The sequence below is a fragment of the Lygodium microphyllum genome, chromosome 6, assembly GCF_053477565.2.
Source record: "Lygodium microphyllum isolate KBCC chromosome 6, Lygodium_microphyllum_v1.1.10, whole genome shotgun sequence".
NCBI classification, from domain to species: Eukaryota; Viridiplantae; Streptophyta; class Polypodiopsida; order Schizaeales; family Lygodiaceae; genus Lygodium; species Lygodium microphyllum.
Genome location: NC_141140.1, coordinates 72166933 through 72191246, shown reverse-complemented (window position 1 = coordinate 72191246; position 24314 = coordinate 72166933).

The following is a 24314-nucleotide window of genomic DNA, read 5'->3' as shown; positions in this document are numbered from 1 at the left end:
CTACCTATCTCGTGCAACAAGTCTGCAAGGTCATATGCTCTTGCGACCAAATCACAAGATAGTACTACTACACCTTAGACCAAGAATGGCGAGTTTCTAATTACAAGTTAGATTCTCTAAGAATTGAGTAGTTTTCCTACTACAACACTCTCTCTTGGGGACTGATTTGTCAAGCTTAGGGCAGTTGTGAATTGCCAAGAAAGCAAATTGACCAACCAAGTTAGGACGACGGGATTGTCCAGGATCTATTTGACTATAGTATAAGGAAACCTAAGGTAGTGATAATTTGGGGTCAATAGGGTATAAACCCTAACCTCAGGAAAAAGGGTAAATAAGCAACCTAGCTTGCTAAACCTTTGGGATATTGCCAAGTTACGAATGATCCAGGATCGAATGCTGGGAGCATTTGGGGAAAAGGAATCACACCTTAGCAGTTGGCCGTACGAACGACCACTAGAATGCTCGTGATTGTACACTTAGGTACACTGTTTGTACTTCTTTGCTCAAGGAACTAATTCAAGAAAAACAACTAATGCTTCAAGTTAAAAGCCTGGAGGGAGAGCCAGGTTCAGTTACCTCCGACTGTCTGCCTGACCCTATCCAAGGGGGTTGTTAGCCGCACCGGGTACGTGGACCGAACCCGCCACGAGAGGTCTCTCCGTGGGTGCTGCTTGGAGCACGAGGACGCTTGGGTGCCAGGGGAGACTCTGACCGTAAATTCCTTGCCTCCGAATCCTGCACAAGAGGCCGACGTGACTCGAGATGGGATCTCAAGGCCTATATACTAGTCAACGGGTGGAACTTGGAGTAGCAATCGTGAGGATTGCTGGGATAGCCTTCGGGCAAGATATTTGATGTATTCCAAAGACTATGATAAATAAAGATCAAATGTTTGAAAAAGGAACTTGCTTGACATTGTTTTTCTATGTCAGTGCCTAAGTTACGTGAAGGAACCAGTGTTTAATTGGTTAATTAAGGAAGCTGCTTTTGCATGTCAAACATAATGTGGTAGGTAATTAGATAACTAAGCAATCCGAGGAAAGTGCGGTGGACGTGACTCTGGGTCTGTCCTACGGAAGGGTGGTCCCGGTTAGCCGAGAACTTTTCTCGAAGTAATTAATAGTGAAATAGTGATGACCTAGAATCAATAGAGTTAGAGTCCCGATTTATGCTGTTTTAGGGGAATAGAATGGGACTATGCCTTACAGGCAGAGAGGTTGAGCTTCGCATCCCTCTCGTTTCCCATTCTCCTTGAACCAAGTGCAGTATAAATCCGCTTCGACCCTGATGTTTCTGTGCAAAGTGGTTCGTCTGGAGCTCGATGCTAGCTACTTCCTAGAGACTTGACTATTAGGAAAACCCTGATTTCAGGTCGGTCATAAGTGGGAACGGCCGGATACTTCTGCTTCGTTTGGCAGACTCGGGAAGACCTAGATCACAAACCTCGTGACATTCCTTGTGAGTGCTAGGTGGCGCTTTCTAGACTCTCTTCCGGATGGGCTGCTAAGACGTGTCCTACAAGTGGACAGGTGGACATGTTACAATCCATGTCTTTCAAAAAATTTAGCTTCAAGTACATTCATCGTTCCTCAAACTCCATTCAAATATTAACTAACCTTCAACAAAATTGCTAACTTTTCAAAATCCATGAATAGAATACCTTACCTTAATATGATATTGTCCTTTATAGAAGATTCACAGTTTGAATCAAAAAAAGAAGTTCACATTTCATTTGTTAGCAACAAAAAATTAAGCAACCTTTGCCAAACCATTCAAAATTGACCACATGGCTGTACATTTCAACCTAGTTTTAGCTATATCTCAACCATTTATTGTTGCACTGCTAATTTGACACTTGTCAATTTAGTATTTGCAAATTTGTGCTACTTTATGCTTTTCTCTAGACATTATTGTGGAGCTATGGCTATCACACCACTCTGTACACTTGTCATATCATTTGTGATGATGGACATAAATTTTGATGGCTACAATGCTTGTTGATAAGAATATATACTGAAGCATTTGATTCCGTTATTTACTAGTCATTTTCTTTGATCCATCGTCCATGATTTTGTACATTATATTTTCATAATTTGGATGTATACCATATACTCATTTATGCTTATAAACACACTACTCTTATGCACTATTTACTAGTTCATATAGGTACATGTTTGTATTAGGCTTATGATAATAAAAGACTTGAAATCATAGGGTAGTATAGCCTCTTTACGACCTAATGTTGCAATAGTTTGCATTATGCTTTTATAACTTCTATCCTGCGAAGCCTTAACTATGTAGTCATAGTTCATATAATCAAATGTGTTCTCAAGATCCTTTTTTTTGGGTGCTATGGTACTGTAAACTATACTATGGTTTGGGATGGGGATATTTTATGCCATATATTGTAGGTATTACTTGTAAAGCACACTTGATTTTTGTTGTGATTAGAGTTTTTTGACTTGTGGATAGTTCCCTATAATGTTGAGGCTACTCTTAATCCCATGTATATAAAGAACACATGTTTCTTGTCAAGGAGATACTTTAGATGCAATTATTATTTGGAGGATAATTTATATTGAATTACATACATTCACTTACTCTTCATTAGTCTATAGCTTAGAGGCACTTACTCCCTTATGCATTAACTATCTAATCATGAATCCTTGTCTCTATCTTGCACCTTCCTTATCCCTATTGAGTATACACTTTTTCTTGATCATCTTGAGAAAACACATATGCACACAAATTCTATTTGAGTAGCATGTGCACGTGCGTGCACACACACACACACACACAGAGAAGTTTTGAGAGATACATTCTCTCTTAAAAAATAAATAATAAAATAGGTACATACACAAATATTTTGCAGCATGCTAACTAGTGATATTCAAAAAATATTTATCTACCCTTTTTATTTTCAAAGTGAATCTATAGCACTATGAAGATACAAACCTCTAATCTAGGTTAACATTTATCAGTGCAGAGCTTGATTTATTAGAGACTTTGGGAGTCTCTTTCTTATGTATATATTCTTACTTGGTTTTAATATACACTATCCTTGTAGACATTCACGACTATTGGCTAATTTACATTTGATTTGTAAACTCGGTACTTCCTCTTGTCAAATGAGTTTATCAGTTTTGGATGCATGCTTGGTTATGTACTTGAGCTTCACTATTCATATGCAATGAGCTAGTTGTAGATTGGTGGATCTCTATTGCTTTTGGAGATGTCTTATGCACAATTTGCTTATGTAGTACATGCAACTCTTTTGCTTTGAATTGCATTTATGTACTTGACAACTTTGGGTGTCTAACAACATTTGGTACCATAGTGGTTTTATGATCTTTCTTGTATATCCCAATTTCTACTCAAATATCCTTGGCAGTGGAAGCTTTGTATTTTGGTCTTTTACCTATAGTTACACACTCTTTTACTCTAGTTTTATGGAAATAAATTATAAATTTTAGTCTTAAGTCAATTTGTGAGAGCATACACTTGGTTTGCGCATTGTGATGCATCCATTTTTTGGATAGCTATAAATTGGTTTGTACCCCATCTCTTACACTCACTTATATGCTACTTTTGAGACCGTTTTACTATTATTATAGCAGACCATTTACTCCTTTCTTTGTAGTTATCATGGCATTTGCTATTAATGATAATGCCATATTTAACATAGACAAGTTGGATGCAACAACTGCAATTATTAAAATACATAGATATGGCAAGTTTTGGTTCAAAAAAAGTAAATCCAACCCTTGAAATGCAAAGGTATAAAGCCTGAGGGGTTTGATGTTGAGGCTTGGGATGATCTTGATGAGTTATGCAAGTCCACCATTACGTTATCTTTGTCAAAGTAGGCTTATTTTAATGTCATTGAGGGTGGTGCTTGGGGTTTGGGAGAAGATATGTGGTCTCTATGATAAGCAAAGTTTTGCTTTCATAGTTATATTGGCTTAAGAACCTCATGGACCTTCGTATGAAGGAAGTCATTGCTATGTCCACTTACTTGAATGAGTTTTATTCCATTTCTAGCTAGCTTACTTTGTAGGGGATTACCTTTGAGGAAAATGTCAAGATTATGTATTTACTTATTCTTCTCCCCAAGTCTTGGGATACTTTCCACACTGGCATAAGTACTAATGCTCCTATAGGGTTTTATACTTAAAGATATAGAGGGTGGCTTGCTTATTGAGAACGTAAATAGAAAGGATATTGATATAGCCCACACCTCTCATGTACATACTATTAAAGGCCATAATGATGGCATATGTGGTAACGATCTCCATGGTAGAGATGCACAATAGGGAATGTCAAAGTTTAGATCTTATAGGCAAGGTTGCAATAAATCCTATGGCTCCAAATCATCTCTTACATGCCATTATTTTGGGCATCAAGGTCATATTTGGCCATAGTGCCATAAAATATGCCAAGATAGGCAAGATAAAGATAAGGGAAAAGCATAAAATAATGCTAAGACTTTGGATTATCGTTTTGGATGATTTTTCTTCTAATGTCCAATTGGTTGATACTTATTCGTCTTTCTCTAAGTGTTGGTATCTTTACTCAAGGGCCACTTTCATGTGAGCTCGTATCGTGGTTGGTTCTATATCTATCATCCTATGATAGGTTCTGTGAGACATGGAGATGATTATGTTCGTGATGTTATTAACATTAGGGATGTTTGCTTGCAGTTTGCTATTGGTACTTCATTTGCAAATTTTCATGATGTACACTATGTGCTGGCTTTGACTAAAAGACTTATCCCTATAGGATAGTTGGATGATGATGGATATCATGTTTCTTTTGGTGATATTGCATGGAAAATCCCTCGTGATGATAACCTCATTTTGGCTAGAGGTGCCAATACTAGCAGTCATTATCTCTTATCTGACACTACTAACCATGTTTTGGTTGTGATTGATCTTCCCCATCTATCTCTTTGGCATTGTTATCTTGGGCATATGTCCTTAGAAGAAATGAAAGTCTTGACTCATTTGTGGTATTTCTTGGCCCTAGACTTTTGATGTTTTGCTTCATGTGTTCATTGTTTATATGGAAGGTAGACTCATAACACACATAAAAAGTCTAGCACTATATGCACGAGTGAGCCTTTGGCTCTCATTTATTCAAATGTTTGTGGTTTCATGACCTATTAGTGTAAATTATTTCATTATACTCATTGATGATTATTTGCATATGGTCTAGGCTTATCCCATAAAGTAGAAACTAGAAGTTTTACTTACGTTTCAATGCTTTCTTGCTATCATTGAGAGAATCAGTTTGGGCATAGGTTAAAATGACTACAATCTAACAATGGGTTTGAATATTTCTCTAGGGAATTTGAGTAGTTTTGTGGATGAGAGGGGTATTAAGCATTAGTTGAACACCCCTTACACCCCACAGAAGAATGGTGTTGTAGACCACGTGAATATGGCTATTTAGGAAAGAGTCTACAATATTCTTAGTCATGTAGGCTTACTACACATTTTCTGGGTTGAGATAGTTACTATAGGTGTTTACGTAATTAATAGATCCTTGTGCAATGATCTTAATGGTAGATTTTTATAGAGAAGATATGGTCTAGAAAAACTCCCTCATATATCCCATTTATGAATCTTTGTATGTGAGGCATTCTACCATATATCCAAAGACAAATTCCACAAGCTAGATCCAAAGTCCATCAAATGTATCTTTCTTGGTTACGGTGATGTAGGTGAAATGGGCCATAGTCCCTAGATCAGAAGGTTATCCATAGCTATGATATTGTCTTTCATGAAGGAAAGATACATGAGCAACTAGAGGTAGTGATTGAGGTACACAAGGTGATCTTTCAAGAGGAGGCTCCTATTATAGTACAACTAGCCCTAGTTAGACAACTTGTAACAGCTATTTGTTGATGATGTAGTGGTCTAGGATCCATCTATTGTACATGATCATGATGTTGGATGGAGAGGACATGATGTACATGCCTCCTAGCTAGTTGTGAGAGAGATGCTTTGCTAGAGCCCCACATCCTCTTGATTGCTATGAGCCCCCTATGCATTATATCATAGTGATAGATTTTGGTGAGCCCCTTATGAGGAGGCTATGTACAGAGGTGATAGTTACTCCCAAGAGAAGGCCATAAACTTTGATTTTGAGTCTAATTTATTATATCCATTGCCCAGTGGAAAACATGCATTGCAAAGCAAGTGGCTATATAAGTTAAAGAGCACCCTTTGTCACCCTAAGCCACATACAAGGCATGTTTGGTTGCTAAGGATTTTAAATAGGAAAGGGAGTTGAGTTTGATGAGATATTCTCCCCTATGTTCAAGATGACAACTCTTTACTTGATTTTTGGCTTTAATTGCATAGATGGATTTGAATTTATTCCAAATGGATGTTAAGACAATTTTTTTACACGAGGACCTACATGAGGCCTGTATGTAGTAGTTTAAAGGCTTTGTGGAAAAATACTATATTAGGGAATTTGGGAATTTCCATGCACTTTGGGAACCCCCCAATACCTTTATTATTTGACCACATGGTCAAATCTTGTTGTCTTACTTAAAGGTTGAGTCTACCCTAAATACTATATAAGCTACCTTTCCAAATCCCGCTTTCAAATATGTATCAAGATTTAGCCGTGTGGTCAAATATTTATCACTTATTTGAAATTGAGACTTGGAAAAATCCCAAATTCTCTAATATAGTGTTGAAAAGAGCATGGAATATCTAGTGTGCAAGTTGAGGAAGAGCCTTTATGGACTTAAGTAGGCACCCAGGGAGTGCTATCAAAAGTTTGATGCCTTTATGCATTCATAGGGTGTCAGGACCTAAAACGGGCCTGACACTGGCTCTCTAGCACTAGCCGGACCTCGAAGACACACAAGACACCCCACACAGCCTCGCGGCAAGGAGCGCCTAAGACTCACACTACACTAGCTACTAATATCGATTTTGCATTTGTAATAGGACACAGTCCAACGTTTACCTTCCCTTCTCCTCAGAGGGAGATCCCATAACATATAGGTATAATACCTTGTAACACAAACATAGGGAAGCACCTCTTGGCTGATTGCTGCAGCTCCACTGTTGCAGCTCTCCTACATCAAGGGGATTGGCCCTATGATGCGCTACCTCAACGTGACACATATTCTCCCCCATTGTCAATCCTAAGGCATTTTAGCCTATGTCCAATTTGGTTCTCAACCAATGCCAGCCATCTATGAAACACATCCAAGACATCAGATTTGAGCTTAATGGGGTAAGCCTAGACTTTGCGTGAAAAATCGTCAATGAACATCACAAAATACTTTGCACCACCCATAGAATGATAGGGCATCGGCCCATAGACATCCAAATGTACCAATGCTAGGGACTCACTCATGCGGTCCTACCAGACTTCTTATGTGTATTCCTAGTCTGTCGACCATAAAGACAATGCTCACATGAATCAAAACATGCATAGTCAAGGGGTGGTAAGTACTACAAACCGGAAAGCATTTTCATTTCCTTCAAGGACATATGGCCCAAATGGGCATGCCAAAGAGATACATGTGGGATGGAACTGACCGACAAAACATGGTCAACAGAGGACCCATCAACTGCAAGAAGATAGAGGCTGCCAGCCCTAGCACCTCTAGCAAGCACAAGTCTACCACGTGTGATCTTCCAAGTAGAATCCCCAAATGAAACATGAAGCTCAGCATCATCAAGCTGCCCTGCAGACATAAGACTGCATGTAAGAGCAAGTACATGATGTACATCCTGTAACAGAAAAGTATTGCCATTAGAGAACTGCAGCTGTATATCCCCAATGCCAACAATAGCAAGTGACCTGTAATCACCTAAGCGAACTGAACCAGAGATAGTGAACCAGAGACAGTGCGGTGAGCAGTCTCTTGGATCTCTAGGCTATAAAAGTGTGTTGCATTGTCTACTACAGAGGCAGAGTATGTGGCTGCCACTGAGGCATGCAAGGAGGCTTTATGGCTTTCACGTCTAGTGGGAGAGCTTGGCATCACATAGTTACCTGTTCTCCATTGTGATAGTTAGAGTGCTATCATGCTAGCACAGAATCCTATCTTTCATGCAAAGATGATGGGACATCAAATGGGCCGGCATTGGCTATGGCACTAGCCAAACCTCATGCTCATAACAGACAAACACACCCTCACGGCCTCATAGACCAGGAGCGTCTATCTGCTGCTAAAAGACTAACTATCCTAAAGCCTAATCTATGTGTTTATAGTTTTATAGTTTTGTAGTCCAATGTTTCCCTTTCTATAAACTCCACAGAGGGAGAACCCATACATATTGGCAATAAATACCACGATAATCACACACATAGGAGGCAACCTCTCGGTAGAAACACCGCGGTCTCGCTATAGCTCTCCTACATTGCAGGGATTGGCCCCTTGATGCACTGCTCAACATATAAAACAAACGAATAAAATCCACTCTTTCATTTTGCAAGTAATCCAGGAGATACCATGTTTCCTCACCAAATAATCCCACAAGAAATGAACGTCTATCCTATGGCTTAGGATGCCTTTCCACACTCATACATGGGTCATTGTCATTGAAAACATGTGCTATGCATCCAGGTTTTTCTTATTCTGACACCATGGTCCACATGCACATGCAAAAGTGAATGATCCTAAAGTGCTCAAACATCATTTTAAATCAGAAACACGTGTTGTGCACAACCAGGATTTTCAAATGTATTTACTAACCCGTTGCAACGATGCAAGGATAGCACCGAGACCACACTCGTGCTACTATCCTCTTAATTAACATACCATTACGGACTCTATGACATGATATGCATCAGAAAATCAGCAACAATCATCACGCAAATCACACCATTCAAACCTCCCAACCCCCTATGTTTAGGTATTGCTTTCGTTGCATAGGTGTAGAGGTTCATTTTGTCATGGTTTGATGTATAGAAAATGATAAATCACAAACTTTGACAAGGAGATAGGGCAAGCCTCATGCTTTTCCATTACCACACATCCACAAACACTTATTATATTTTTCCTTATCTTTCCAAGACGTATTTCTATTTTTCCCTTATTTTTCCTATTTTTTTGATTTATTTAGCAATAAAATATGCTATTTTCTGATTTTTCTTGTTCCAATCACTTTAGCATACTAACATTCAATTTATCTTCCATATTCCCCCCCATGGGAACATCTTTTATCCACCCGAAATGGAAAAACTACCATTTTGCCACTTAAAAACCGCATTTCGAGTTTTCAGAAATTAAATAGAGCATGTAAATCATTGCAAAATCAAAATTTTCTGATACACAGCAATTAATCATGGTGGAAATAGCACTCACACAAATTTTCATCCAATAAGAACATAATTATCATCATAAACTATAAAAAATCATTCATTTTCTTCATAAAAATGGTCATACTGTGTTTTTACGTAACCCGAGACGCCTTGAATGACTGCATAACCAGCAGACAGAGCCTCCATTGCTCTCAATCCAATGTTGCACTTCCATCTTCAGCATCTCCATCAATGTCCATCACCATTCCCTTCATTCTCCTTCCCCGATTCCTCCTTCAAGATGGTACACATGAACAACCCATAGAGAAGAGAGAGAGGGAGGAGAGAGAAAGACTAGAATATGTTCTCTTCATCCGGACGGCCATTCCTCACGCGAAGACCGGCGATATCATTAGCCAAGAGGGAGCAGTTGAGGCCCCATGTCAGTTGCATGGGGTACTTTCAGCCTGGAAATCAAGATCATGAGGGAGAGGGCGAAAAATGTGCCTGTTTGCTGCCGCCATTTTCTCAAGCCATGCTCCACGAATTGTTGCATGAAATTTGGGGGGGGCGGGGGGGTAAAATTCCCAAAGGGCACCCCCCCTTTGGTCTAAAATTTCATCCACCTCTTCGATTCTTGGCCAATTTTCGGCCTCTTCCCCGTCCAAGCTCCTTTTCCAGCTCTGAAAAATCCTAGGTGTCCGTCTCGGCATTCCACACTGACTGGCAGCTCCTAACATCCCACACGGCAGTCGAAAAAATTATCAAAAATCCACAAGTGTCGCCTGGGCACCTTTTAAAAGCCGTCTTTCACTTGGTGCTTAAAATCGTCCTAGCTCTGCAATCACCGTCTTCGATGTTAAATATTTTTCCCCTGAATTTTGGATTTTTTGGCAAATTTTAGGCACATCCCGGGCTCAAAAATCCGTTCTTATTGGCGACCACGTGAGAGCGGAATTTTGGTGCCGAGAAGTGATTAAAAATAGCTAAAAATTATGAATATCAGGGAAAAATATTCAACGTCAAAGGCGGCGGCTCGATCTAGGACGATTTTAAGCGCCAAAGTGCTTTAAAGACGCCCGAGTGACACTTTTTGATTTTTCATAATTTTTCAGACAGTCGTACGGGTTGACACGAGTTACTGGCAAATGCGGGATGCCGAGCTGGATGCCCAGGATTTTTCAGAGCTCAATTCCGAGTCCGGACGGGGAAATGGCCAAGAATTGGTCAAGATTGGAAAAGGTGGTGGGCCAAATGGTAAGTGACCCTTGGGGTCTTGGGAGGCATTTTATGCCACACAAAATCGTGGCATGAAGAAGAAGGCAAAAAACGTGAAGAAGAGGGAGAGAAAACTGCGCCCGAAAAATGCGCCATGTGGGAGTATGAGGGTGATGGGGGGTTGCAAGCAACCCACCCAACTGATCATTGGCCTTGTCTTCCTTCTCCCTGCTGGTCATATCGCTGCCTCTTGCCTATCAAATGGTGGCCTGAATGCTGAGACAAAAATCTAGTCTTTCTCTCTCCTCTCTCTCTCTCCCCTAAAGGCAGATTCATGTTGTGAAGAGGAAGAAGAAGAATGGATGATGGATGCTTGTCCAATGAAGACCGGATTGCTCCATGGTGTAAGAAGATTGAAGATTGCTGATTGTGGACTGTCATGAGCATTAATGGTGGCTGAAAATCAGTCCCGAGATATGGCAAATAAAAACCCGCAACCCGCAAAGAACGGTAATCTCATTTTTACAAAGGAAAATGGTGTTTTTATGCAAATTGCTTCATGAATTCTTGTTCCCATGAGATGATTATGCATTATAATGTTGTCTTCAATGTCTTTCAACTGTTTATGCTCAGAAAATCAGAAAATCATAAGTGTTGTGGATGAAATTAGTAGTGAAAAACCCGTAAATATGCAAAATATAGAAAAATTGGGTGTTTTTGAGATATCAATGGAAAATATCATAAGACACACCAACTAAACTTGTCTTTTTGCTGCAAATGGACCTAAGGGCCACAGACCATAACTCATTTTGAATTTTCAGTCATTAAATATTGCAAAAAATACAAGAAAAATAGGGAAAAATAGGAAAAAAATAGATTTTGAGTGCCAAAAATTAAGAAAAAATAAGAACCATGTTTGTGGATGTATGGGGGGTCTGAAGTATGAGGTTTAGCCTCAGTTCAGCCCTACCTCTATGTTTTAGTAGGTTTTTATGGCTTTTTATGCAATAAAAATGTGGAAAATGAACCCTAAACCTATGCAATATGCACAACCTAAACGGGTGAGGGGTTGGAGTGTATAAAAGTGTGTAAATGTTGAATGAAATGATGAAAAGCTTGCTGGTTTTTTATGCATACCATATAGATTGGACGATATTTAAAGATTAAGAACCTAGTAGCACGAGGGTTTCTCGGTGCTAGGTTCATGCAACGCCGCATACGAGTGATAGAGAAATTCATTGAAAGAAATGTTTTCCACATGTGCACCAATGCTGATTGTCTTAATTGTTTGAGCACGTGGACATTTACAATTTGCATGAAGCATGAAATTTTAAAGGTGTCGGACAATACCTCCTAGATGCATAGCAATTGCTTTTTAGAGGAATATGACCAACGTTGAGTGAGTAAGGTTGTCCAAGCTATAGGCTAGGCGTTGGGTCTAGGGGAAAGAAAGTGAGGAAGCATGGTATATCTCCTGGAAATACGCGAATCATAAAAGAGAGAAGTTTGTGTGCGTATGTTATATATGTTTAGCGACGCATCGAGGGGTCAATCCCCAAGGTGTAGGAGAGTCGCAGTGAGGTAGCGGCATTCAGCCATTGGAGGACCTCCTATGTTTGTACTTTGTGCTATTTGGCAATGTGTTAGGACTCCCTCTGAGGAGTGTTGATTGGGTTAGAGTTGCACTACGAGACGTGATACAAACGCAAGATGTTTAGGAAGATGATGTATGTGTCATCCACGCTCCTGGCCGCGAGGCCGTGGGGTTGTTGAGCGCATGATAGAGGTCCGGCTAGTGCATGAGCCAGTACCGGCCCGTTTTAGGTCCCATCACCACCGGATAGGGCGACTTAGCCCATCAAATCCCACAACAGATCTACACAAAACAACCAAAGGAAGCATCAAGCTGATACAAAATAGATACATATTAAAACACAGCCCAATGCTCACCCTACCCCCTGACAAAACCAAGGTATGAAATCCACAAGAAGTAGGCCTAGCATAATCTCAGAGAAGGTCCGAAGCTAGTCACTAATCGACTGCTCCAACACGGCCAAACTAAAAAGAACTATCAAAGAGGTCACCCTAAGTGGTGGTCTGAACTACCTATCTAACTAAGGACAACTCAACCAGGAGCTCCTACTAGGCGAGGACTCCTATAGCCTGATCAAGTCATATTTTCCTTTAGCGCATTTCTTCTTTTAGGTTTTTATTTTCCCATACTTGGGCATGCAAAAAGAAGGGAGTTGAGCGTAGTGACCCAAGGAGAACAGGGCATCGGCCTCAGGTCCTGTCTCGGTACCCAAGAACCTACCAAGCCCTCGCGAGGTGACACTTAATCCTTTTTTGACGCTCACTTTTATTTTCGCTCCAACTTTCCTTACTTTCTTCTTTTCCAGTAAGATGCCATCCCTAGGAAGACAAGGCATCGGCCCCGGTTCAGACTCATCCCCAAGAACCTACCAGGCCTTCGCAAGGCAATGGTCAGTTGCTTATAAATTTTCATTTCTTTTCTTTTCTATTTTTATAGGGGTTAGAACCCCTTTTTACACACCTTTGTATATATTTATTGTCTTTGAGATATTCTGGGTTTTTTCCTCTCTATCATCATCATTTTTCCTCTGGCAGGCTTCTCTAACTGCCTCACAACTAACAAGAACTCCTAGAACGGCTGCCTAGTAGGCTAACAGAACAGGGTCACTAGGACTACTTACTAAAATAGGTCTTTCGATGCCTAGCAATGTCTTTACAGGAGGCAACAACTACTCAGACCTCCCTCAGACATACCTAACCTAAACTTGGGACTTCATGCCTTGGATGCCGGTCCCCAATAAGAAAAGAAAATCCCCTACAAGTACACAGACACATATAGCATAAACACACATTACTCGTAAAGGAGAGATATCACCTAGATAGGGCCACGAGAAGCTCCCGCGCAACATAGGCTCCTTCCAAGCTCTTCTTTGAACCTGTCTAGCATAGGACTAAAATAAGAAACCAGTAACCGCACCCGTACTAAACAGACGACTAGCCCTCTTGGCCTAATGAAATAAAACATTTAAAATCTCACAAAACTGACTCTCTTGGCCTAACTGAGAGAGGAATTTTGATGCCGAGAAGTGCTTAAAAACAGCTAAAAATTACGAATATCAAGGGAAAAATATTCAACGTCGAAGGCGGCGGCTCGATCTAGGACGATTTTAAGCGTCAAAGTGCTCCAAGGACGCCCATGCAACACTTGCGGATTTTTAGTAATTTTTTCGTATGCTTGTGCAAGTGATGGAAGTTGCCCGTCAGTTCATGGTCTCAAGACGGTCGCGCAGGATTTTTCTGGGCTCGAATCGGATGCCGGACATAGGAGATATGGAAAAACCCGGGAGGGGTGCCCAAAAAAGGGCCAAAAATGAAGGGGTGGCCAAGTAGGGGCCCAGAGGGGATGCCTCTTGGTACCCCCCACTCAAAAAAAAAAACGTGAAAGGAGGAGGGCAGAGGCTAATCGGCCGCGCGAGAAAAAAACGGCCCCCTCCCCCTCCCCCCCCCCCCCCCCCCCCCATGGATGAATTTTTTGCTGTGAGTAAGCCATAGCAATGGCAAGGCAAGGCTGATCCACTCCTTCTCTGCTCCATATCGCCTCTTCTCGCACGAAGAATGGTGGACTGTAGAGAGAGAGAGAAAATCAGTCTTTCTCTCTCCTCCCTCTCTCTCTTCTAAGGGCAGATTCATGTGGAAAGAAGAAGGATTGACGGATGCTTGTCCAATGAAGACCGGATTGCTCTGTGGTTCAAGAGGAATGAAGATTGCTGATTGTGGACTGTCATGAGCATTAATGGTTGCTGGAAATCAGTCCCGAGACATGGCAATTAAAAACTCGCAACCTGCAAAGAACGGTAATTTCATTTTTACAAAGGAAATTGATGTTTTATGCAATTTGCTTCATAAATATTTGTTCCCATGGGATGATTATGCATTATGATGTTGCTTGCTATGAGTTTGATCAATTTATGCTCAGAAAATCAGAAAAACATAATTGTTGACTGAAATTAGTAGTGTAAAATCCGTAAAACATGTGAAATAGGGGAAAATTGGGTGTTTTTGATATATAAATGGAAAATATAATAAGAAACACCAACTAAATTTGTGTTTTTGCTGCAAATGAACCTAAGGGCCATAGCCCACAACTCATTATATAGTTTTAGTTATTTAATATTACAAAAAATACAAGAAAAATAGGGAAAATGGGTAAAAATAGGGGGAAAATGAATTTTGAGTGCCGAAAAATTAAGGAAAAATAAGATTCATGTTTGTGCATGTATGGGGGGTCTGAAGTATGAGTTTTAGCCTCAGTTTAGCCCTACCTTTATGTTCTAGTGAGTTTTTATGGATTTTTATACAATAAAAATGTGGAAAATGAACCCTAAACCGGTCAATAATGCAAAACCTAAACGGGTGAGGGGGTAGAGTGTATAAAAGGTGTTTAAATGCTGAATGAAATGATGAATAGCTTGCTGGTTTTTTTTGCATACCATATAGATCGATCGTTAATTTGAAATTAAGAACCTAGTAGCACGAGGGTTTCTTGGTGCTAGGTTCATGCAACGCCACATACGAGCGATAGTGAAATTCATTGAAAGAATGCTTTTGCACTAAGCACAATGCTGATTTTTCTTTGTTTGAGCACGTGGACATTCACAATATGCATGAAGCATAAAATGATAAAAGGTATTAGACAATACCTCCTGGATGCATAGCACCTGTATTCTCTAAATCGTGACCAACGTGGAGTGAGAGACAGGATGTCCTAAGCTATAGGGTAGGCGTTGGGTCTAAGGGGAAATAAAGTGAGGAAAATGGTACATTCTTGGATATGATCAATTGGTACTTTGAGTGGAATTCTGTGCGAAGTGTTATATATGTTTAGCGACGCATCGAGGGGCCAATCCCCAAGATATAGGAGAGTCGCAGTGAGGTAGTGGCAGTCAGCCGTGGGAGGACCTCCTATGTTTGTACTTCGTGCCATTTGGCAATGTGTTGGGACTCCCTCTGAGGAGTGTTAATTGGGTTAGAGTTGGACTAGGAGACGTGATACAAATGCAAGATGTTTAGGAAGATGATGTATGTGTCATCAACGCTCCTAGTCCGCGAGGCCGTGGGGTTGTTGAGCGCATGGTAGAGTTCCGGCTAGTGCATGAGCCAGTGCCGGCCCGTTTTAGGTCCCATCAGTGGTGCGTTTGCCGGGAGCCACTTATAAGTGGTGGTTTTCGGATTTAGGGTTTCTAGAGACCAAAAGGAAGTTGGTTTATGTCCTCTGACAAGGATCGTCAAGCCGAAATTCAAAAAGCCAAATGTGTTGAGAGGGCTAGACGGCGGTTAGAGATCGTAAGCCGTTATTCTCCTCAAAGGAGTAGTCCAGTATGTATACGAAGTAGTGGTCTTAGTCACTTAACTACTGCACCTATTTCATTAGGTGTAGGAGGAAGCATAAGTTCTTCCTCTTCTCCACCAAGTTTACCCACTTTAAGTGGGGGTGTGAATCCGTCACTTCAAGCTCCTATTGCTAATCTGATTGTCACCATGGCACAGCCTATTGCGATTCCTGCAGGGACACCGGATTTACCAGCCTTAGGAGTTTCCCCTGCCCATTTTTAATGGGTTAGCGGAAGAGGATGCAAAATTTCACATTTGTGAATTTCAGAGATTGATGTTCAATTATTGCATCCAAGATGAGGGACATCTCATGATGTTCTTCAATATGACGTTAAAAGGAAGGGAGGCGGTATGGTATCACAGCATAGAGTCTGGAACCATAACCACCATTGATCAATTTTATGCAGCTTTCCGAGCAGAATATGCCCCTGAAAGAGGTGGTCAATATTGGTTGCGGGTCTTGAATGTAACACATCAAGATCCTCATGAGAATGTAAAAGCATATGCTAAGAAGTTGAAGGAAGTATTCCGTAAGTTGCAAACTTACATTCCCATTCCACCAGCTACCCAATTGCAATACTTTTTGCATGGGTTGGACTTTAATATCCAAGTACAATTGAGCAGTGTGGCCTTAGCGGATATAGACACCGCTATTACGCGGGCAGAGGGAGTAGAAACACAATTACAAACGGCCTACTCCTCTCGAATGAATGTTGATGGGGGTTTAGTACCTAGTGGCAATCCAGCATTGACGAATGGAAGTCAAGGGATGCCTATGACTAACCCTAATGGGAGAGGGAGTATGGTTTCAAATGTACCTTTACTACCCGCTCCTCCCAGTGTGACTATGCCCATGGCAAGTCAGTTGGCTCCATCAAATGTTGGAGGCCAGGTTTCAAATTTGAATGTTGTTCCTGTGGGTCAACAGCCAATGCCAAATCAGATTGTTAGGCCAATGGAACGATGAGTTGACGATCGAGGCTATGAGTCGAGTGCATCTAATGTCCTTGGCGAAGTCAATGACATGATGAAGCATTATACCGATATGATCTTCGAGCAATATCCACAAATAGCCGTCGACGTTAATTTCTTAAAGAAGCAACAAAATTTGATAGGGAGTCGATGCCCTGAAGAGGGTGGACCCTCTAGATTCAGTTGTAAATGGTGTGGTGGACAACACTTTCCCAGGAACTGTCCAAATGTGAAATGTGACATTTGTGGGAAGTCGGGCCATCTAGCTGCTACCTGTTGGAGCAAGATTAGTTCTCTCCAACAAGGCAGTAAACAACCGGGCCCAGTGAATCATAGAGCGCAAGGAAATAACTTGCAGCAGAATGATGCACCTAGGCAAATATTGCAGAGGGGAAAAACAAATATAGAAGAGTTGCCACAAGGCAACGGAGTCAGCCTTATTGAGGCTGTACTAGTTAATGATGCTGAAACCTCTAACTTAAGAGCCGTGACAAGAGGCCAAAAGGCTAAAGAGGTTGACAAAGATAAGGAAAAGCCGGTTGAGGAAACCCTAAACAAGGGGATAAGGGGACGCAAGTCCAGAATCCTAACATAGAAGAGGGACCACTAAGGCCGGTTGATAAGAAAGTTGGCCCTAAGAAGGATGAGGAAGTGCCAAGAAAGAAGGCAAGAGCCAAGAAAGAAGCACCAAAACCGGTCCAAAGACCAAAAGAGAGGATTGTTTGGCGAGAAAAGAGAGCTTTGGCTACTTATCACGACTTTGATTTAGCGAGTTCTCTTTGTGAAGTTAAACCAGATGTGAATCTCTTGCAATTGATCAAATTATCTCCAGGAATACGCAAGGAATTTAAGAAGATCCTGCGTATCGGGAATATTGTAGAACCCTTGGGCATAGCACGAGTAGGGGAAGATTGGTTTGACCATGCTGAAAAGAACTGCCCTAGGGTTCCAGCTTATGTAGATGGAATATTAGTGGAACATGCCATTGTAGACACTAGATCCTCCGTCAACATCATGAGTTCAGAGTTGATGGAGAGGCTGGGTCTAGGCATTCAGAAAGACAGCTCCACCCTTCTGAGAATGGCTGATGATAGTCTAAGACAACCAGAAGGTTGCGTTACTAAGGTCCATGTTACAGTCGCGAGTGTAGAATGCTTCTTGGACTTTAGGGTGATAAGATTTGTAGGACATCCTAGCTATCGAGTTTTGCTAGGTAGACCTTGGATCTTACGAACAGACTGTCAAGTCGATATACTCACCGGTCGAGTGGTTCTAGGTAGAGGTGCTAATCGAGTAATAGTTGATGCTTATCCTGAGTCTCCTCAAAGTGAGAGAGCTCCTTTATCTTCTACTGAATTAGAAACAGCAGATGATCCATCTGGTAGTGAGACATCATCCAGCGATGAATCTAAAGAGGGGTCCACTACAGAGGATATCTATTAGATAACTCTAAATGAGCTGATAGAACCGCAAGATAGGATAAGAGATGCGGATGTGATTGAGTTAGACCTTGGCACGTCGAATGATTCACGGCCAATTAAATTAGGTTCCATGCTCAGTTCAGCAGAAAGGGAGGACTATGTGTCCCTAATTCAAGAATTCCGCGATATCTTTGCTTGGAGTTACGATGAGCTGAGAGGTATTCCTCCCAGCTTGGCTGTTCATACTATTTCCCGTAAAAGAAGGCAGTCGTCCTGTGCGTTAGAAAGTAAGGCGTATGCCTTTTGAATTGAGGGACGGGCTGTTTGAAGAGTTGCAGAAGTTAAGGAAAGCTGGTTTGATCTTCCCTGTTCAACACACAGAATGGTGTTCACTAGTTGTTATTAGGAAAAAGAAAAACAACCAGATCCGATTATGTGTGGATTTTTGACAGTTAAGGATTACTACCCGTTGCCATTTATTGACCAGATTTTGGACCAATTAGCGGGTAGGGAGATATATTCATTTATGGATTGCTTTGCAGGATATAACCAGATGGCAATTGCAGAAGAGGACAAGCTAAAAACAACTTTTATTATGGTCTTTGGTACTATTGCGTACCATGTGATGGCCTTTGGTTTATGCAATGCACCTGGATCGTGGCAACGAACAATAGACAAGACCTTTGGTGACATCTCCCCAGATGAGTTGAAAGTATTTATTGATGACCTGGGGGCAGCCACTATAAGGGAAAGGATGTTGGTTATTTTGAGAAAGTGCTTTGAGCGTTGTAGACAATTTTGCATTGCTCTTAACCCACGGAAGTGTGTTTTTGGAGTACCTTATGGGCTATTGTTGGGCCATAAGGTCAGTTCAGTAGGGATAGCACTGACCCTGAAAAGATCAAGGTCATAGTTGCTATGTGTCCACCACGCATTCCGAAAGAGGTTCATAGCTTTCTGTCATCGATAGGGTACTGTCGAAGGTTTATAAATGCCTTGGCAGAAAGAACGTTGCCATTAACGAATTTATTATCCTTTAGCTGTTCATTTGAATGGAGCGACCCCTGTAAGGTAGCTTTTGAGGATGTGAAACATGAGCTAGTAAAAGCACCTAAAAGGGGCGAGGTGTTCTACATATTTTCAGCAGCCACCATGCATAGTATCAGCTGCTGTTTAGCCCAAATGTGGGAGGAAAAGTGGTATCACCCGATAGCTTTTGCTAGTCGAAAATTGGGCATTTCAGAGATTAATTATACCTACATGGAGAAGTTGTGTCTTGCGATGGTCTTTGGGACTAAGAAATTCAGGCACTACATCCTCTATGAAAAGGTAGTATTCTATATGAAGGCGGAAGGACTTAGACTGCTTATGAACAAGCTACAGCCGCCCGATCGTTTGGCAAAGTGGTTAATCACTTTGCAGGAGTTCGATTATGAGATTAAGAGTAAGCCACCGGGGTTGCAGGGTATTGTGGAATGCCTTGTGGATTTCGGGGAGCCGAAAGAGACTTTGGCTGAAGGAAGTGATATTGAGGAAATGTTTAAAATTGATACAGCTTCTATCCCATCTTGGTATGCTGCTATTACGCATTATCTATCAATAGGAGAGATGGAAGCTAGTTTGTCAAAGTTTGAAAAGAGGAAAATCAAACAACAAGCTTTGAAGTTTTCCTTGATCGCAGGGACGCTATATCGACAAGGTGTTGATGATATCTATCACCGATGTGTGATGCTTGACGAAGTTCCTTTTATCTTGGAGGAGTGTCATGACTCTGCATGTGGAGGGCACTTCGTGGGACGGTTGATGGTGCAGAAAGTGTTAAGAGCAGGATATTGGTGGCCGTCCATCTTCCAAGATTCTTTTGAGTATGTGAAGAAATGTGATACCTGTCAAAGGCATGACAGTAGAGAGAATAGGAAACGTCCACTTACACCTATCATGGCTATCTTTCCATTTGAGAAGTGGGGCATTGATTTTGTGGGTCCTATTACCTCGTCGTCTACTACCCAAAAGAGGTATATTATAGCAGCCACTGATTATTTCACAAAATGGTCAGAAGCACGGGCGACGAGGCAGGACAATGCAAAAGAAACTGCTAGTTTCCTTTTAGAGCAGATTATCTGCCGCTTCGGTCCCCTGAGAGAATTAGTGTCGGACCATGGAACCCATTTTCTGAATAAGGTAATCAAAATCTTGACAGAGGCTTGGCAAATCAAGCATAACAAAACGACTCCTTATAATCCGCAAGCAAATGGGCAGGTGGAAAGTACTAATAAACAGCTTGTGGATATCTTGTCTAAGATAGTCTCTGAGAAGAAACGAGACTGGGACAAGAAGCTGTATGTGGCAGTATGGGCGTATAATACCACGTTCAAGTGAGCTACCAGCCATACTCCATTCAAATTGGTTTATGGGGAAGAGTGTGTGTTACACCTTGAAATTGAATTGCCGACCATACGGTTTGCAATTAACCATTCTTTGGGGGATGAGGATTCCCTTTTTGAACATTTCACAACTATAGCCCACCTGGATGAGCTGAAGTTGCAGAGCTTATTACACCAAGAGGTAGCCAAGCGTCGGATGAAGCAGTTGCATGACCTTAGAGCGAAGAAATATACCTTTAAAAAAGGGCAATTAGTCCTCTATTATGATGCACGTAGGGAGTTGTTTCCAGGGAAGCTGGAACCTAAATGGGATGGCCCCTACAAGATTGTCAGGTTAGGGAAGAATAGGTCTACGGCCCTATTAGCTGATCTACAGGGAGTAGAGTTTAAAAATAAGGTTAATCTTAATAAGATTAAACCTTATTATTTTTAAGTCTGCTAATACAAAGAAAATGCATTGCAGGTCCATGCTAGGAATGATTTGAGACATGCGGAAGAGCTTAAAGTCGGTTGAGGGGTCGGTTAATCCCATATTTGGAGCACCCATATCTGGCGCAGAGATACCATCAGGGGAAACTCATTTGGTGGAGCAAAGGATATAAAGTGATTGAGCAAGAAGACGGAACCTTTGTGTGGGAGATCAAAGTCTTTTGCCATCACTGTTTACGACTGTTGACGAATATCCCTGTTGAGTTCAATGAAGAAGGTGGGATGGAGCCGTTAGTTCATCCTCTCAACATGCTAAACTTTGATTACCATAATTATGAATAGAGGGGTTCGTGATGGCATACAGTGTAAACCCATTGTGGACGTACACATTATATTTTGACAGAGCGTCCAGGGGCCCTAATAAAAAAGGGAGTGTTGGAGTAGTAATCCGAGCTCCCCGACGAAGAGTTACGATGAAGTTAGCTGCTTATCTCGGGGTAGGATTCACTAACAATATGGTGGAGTATAAAGCCTTGATTATGGGACTGCATATTGCCAAACAAGGTGGTATTCGTTGGTTGTTAGTAAAAGGGGATTCCCAGTTGATCCTGAATCAGCTAGATGGGATGTACACAGTGCGGAATCCCATTCTTTGTATGTATCATCGGACTGCGATGACCCTACTTGAAGAGTTTGAGAGAGTGTCTTTTCAGCTGATTCCACGTTACTGGAATCAGTTTGCGGATTCTTTGGCAAATCTTGCTTATGAAGAATACCTCTTCTTTAATTGTGGTCCTAGTCTGGATATTGTGATTAATGATGAAACAGGACCTAGTCGCTTGTGGGGTATGTTATCAGAACATGCGATATATGGCAGATGATGGTTGATATGGGTGATGCAAAGAGTAGCCGAGACCAATCTACCGTTATTATCCTGGACCCATAGGTTAATTCGACAACATGTTATGCGTACGCCTCTTGCTATATATGCAAGAGCGATGGGTCATAACCTTATGCATTTAGTTTAGGGCTACGAGCCCTGTGTTTTCCTCCTTGGGAAGGAACCTATTATTGTATATCTGGATTCTTTCAGGAAAGGATGTGTAGATGCTACTATGTTTTATTAGGCCAAGAGGGCCAGTTTTGCGAGGTGTTATTGTTTCATTTCGTTAGGCCAAGAGGGCCGGTCAAGTTTTGTGGTGAAGTGTTTTATTTCATTAGGCCAAGAGGGCCAGTTGTCTGTTTAGTGCAGGTGCGGTTAATGGTTTTTTGTTTTAGTTTTGTGCTAGATAGGTTCGAAGAAGAGCTTGGAAGGAGCCTTTTGTTGCGTGGAAGCTTCTTGTGGCCCTATCCAGGTGATATCTTTCCTTTATGAGTACTGTGGTTTTTATGCTATATGTGTTTGTGTGCTTGTTAAGGGGTTTTTCTGTTTCTTATTGGGGACCCACGTCCAAGGCATGAAGTCCCGAGGTTTAGGTTAAGTATGTTTGAGGGAGGTTTGAGTAGTCATTGCCTCCTGTAAAGACATTGTCAGGCATTGAAGGACCTGTTTTAGAAGGGAGTTCTAGTGACCCTATTCTGCTAGCCTGCTAGGCATCCGTTCTAGGAGTTCTTGTTAGTTGTGAGGCAGTTAGAGAAGCCTGTAGAAGAAAAATAAAGATGATAGAAGGAACAACCCTTGAATATCTTAAAGACAATGAATATATACAAAGGTGTGTAAAAAGGGGTTCTAACCCCTAGTAAAGAAAAGAAAAGAAAAGGAAATTTTATAAGCAGTTGATCATCGCCTAATGAAGGGCTTGGTAGGTTCCTGGGGATGAGTCAGACCCGGGGCCGATGCCTTGTCTTCCTAGGGGTGGCATCTTGCTAGAAAAGGAGAAACTAAGGAAGGTTGGAGCGAAAATAAAAGTGAGCATCAGAAAAGGATTAAGTGTCGCCTTGCGAGGGCTTGGTAGGTTCTTGGGTACTGAGACAGGTCCTGAGGCCGATGCCCTGTTCTCCTTGGGTCACTCCGCTCAGCTCCCTCCTTTTTACATGCCCGAGTATGTCCATAAAATAAAACCCTAAAAGAAGAAGTGTGCTAAAAGAAAATACTTCTTGATTAGGCTATAGGAGTCCTCGCCTAATAGGAGCTCCTAGTTGTGTTGTCCTTAGGTAGGTAGGTAGTTCAGACCACCACTTAGGGCAACCTCTTTGATAGTTCTTTTTAGTTTGGCCGTGTTGGAGCAATCGGTTAGTGACTAGCTTGGGACCTTCTATTAGATTATGCTAGGCCTACTCCTTGTGGATGTCATGCCTTGGTTTTGTCAGGGGGTAGGGTGAGCATTGTGCTGTGTGTAGTGTATATCTATTTTGTATCAGCTTGATGCTTCCTTTGGTTGTTTTGTGTAGATCTATTGTGGGATTCGACGGGCTGAGTCGCCCTATCCCATGGTCGCCAATGAGAGTGGAATTTTGATGCCGATAAGTGCTTAAAAATAGCTAAAAATTATGAATATCAAGGGAAAAATATTCAACGTCGAAGGCGACGGCTCGATTTAGGATGATTTTAAGCGTCAAAGTGCTCCAAGGACGCCCGTGCAACACTTGCGGATTTTTAGTAATTTTTTCGTGTGCATGTGCAAGTGACGGAAGTTGCCGATTAGTTTCTGGTCTCAAGACGGTTGCGCAAGATTTTTTTGGGCTCGAATCGGACGTTGGACACAGGAGATATGGCAAAACCCGGGAGGGGTGCCCAAAAAAGGGCCAAAAATGAAGGGGTGGCCAAGTAGCGGCCCAAAGGCGGTGCCTCTTGGTACCCCCCACTCAAAAAAAAAAAAACGTGAAAGGAGGAGGGCGGCGGCTGATCAGCCGCGCGAGAAAACATGTGAAATAGGGGGAAATTGGGTATTTTTGATATATAAATGGAAAATATAATAAGACACACCAACTAAATTTGTGTTTTTGCTGCAAATGAACCTAAGGGCCACAGCCCACAACTCATTATGTATTTTTAGTTATTTAATATTGTAAAAAATACAAGAAAAATAGGAAAAATGGGTAAAAATAGGGGAAAAATAGATTTTGAGTGTCGAAAATTAAGGAAAAATAAGATTCATGTTTGTGGATGTATGGGGAGTCTGAAGTATGAGGTTTAGCCTCAGTTCAGCCCTACCTATATGTTCTAGTGAGTTTTTATGGCTTTTTATAC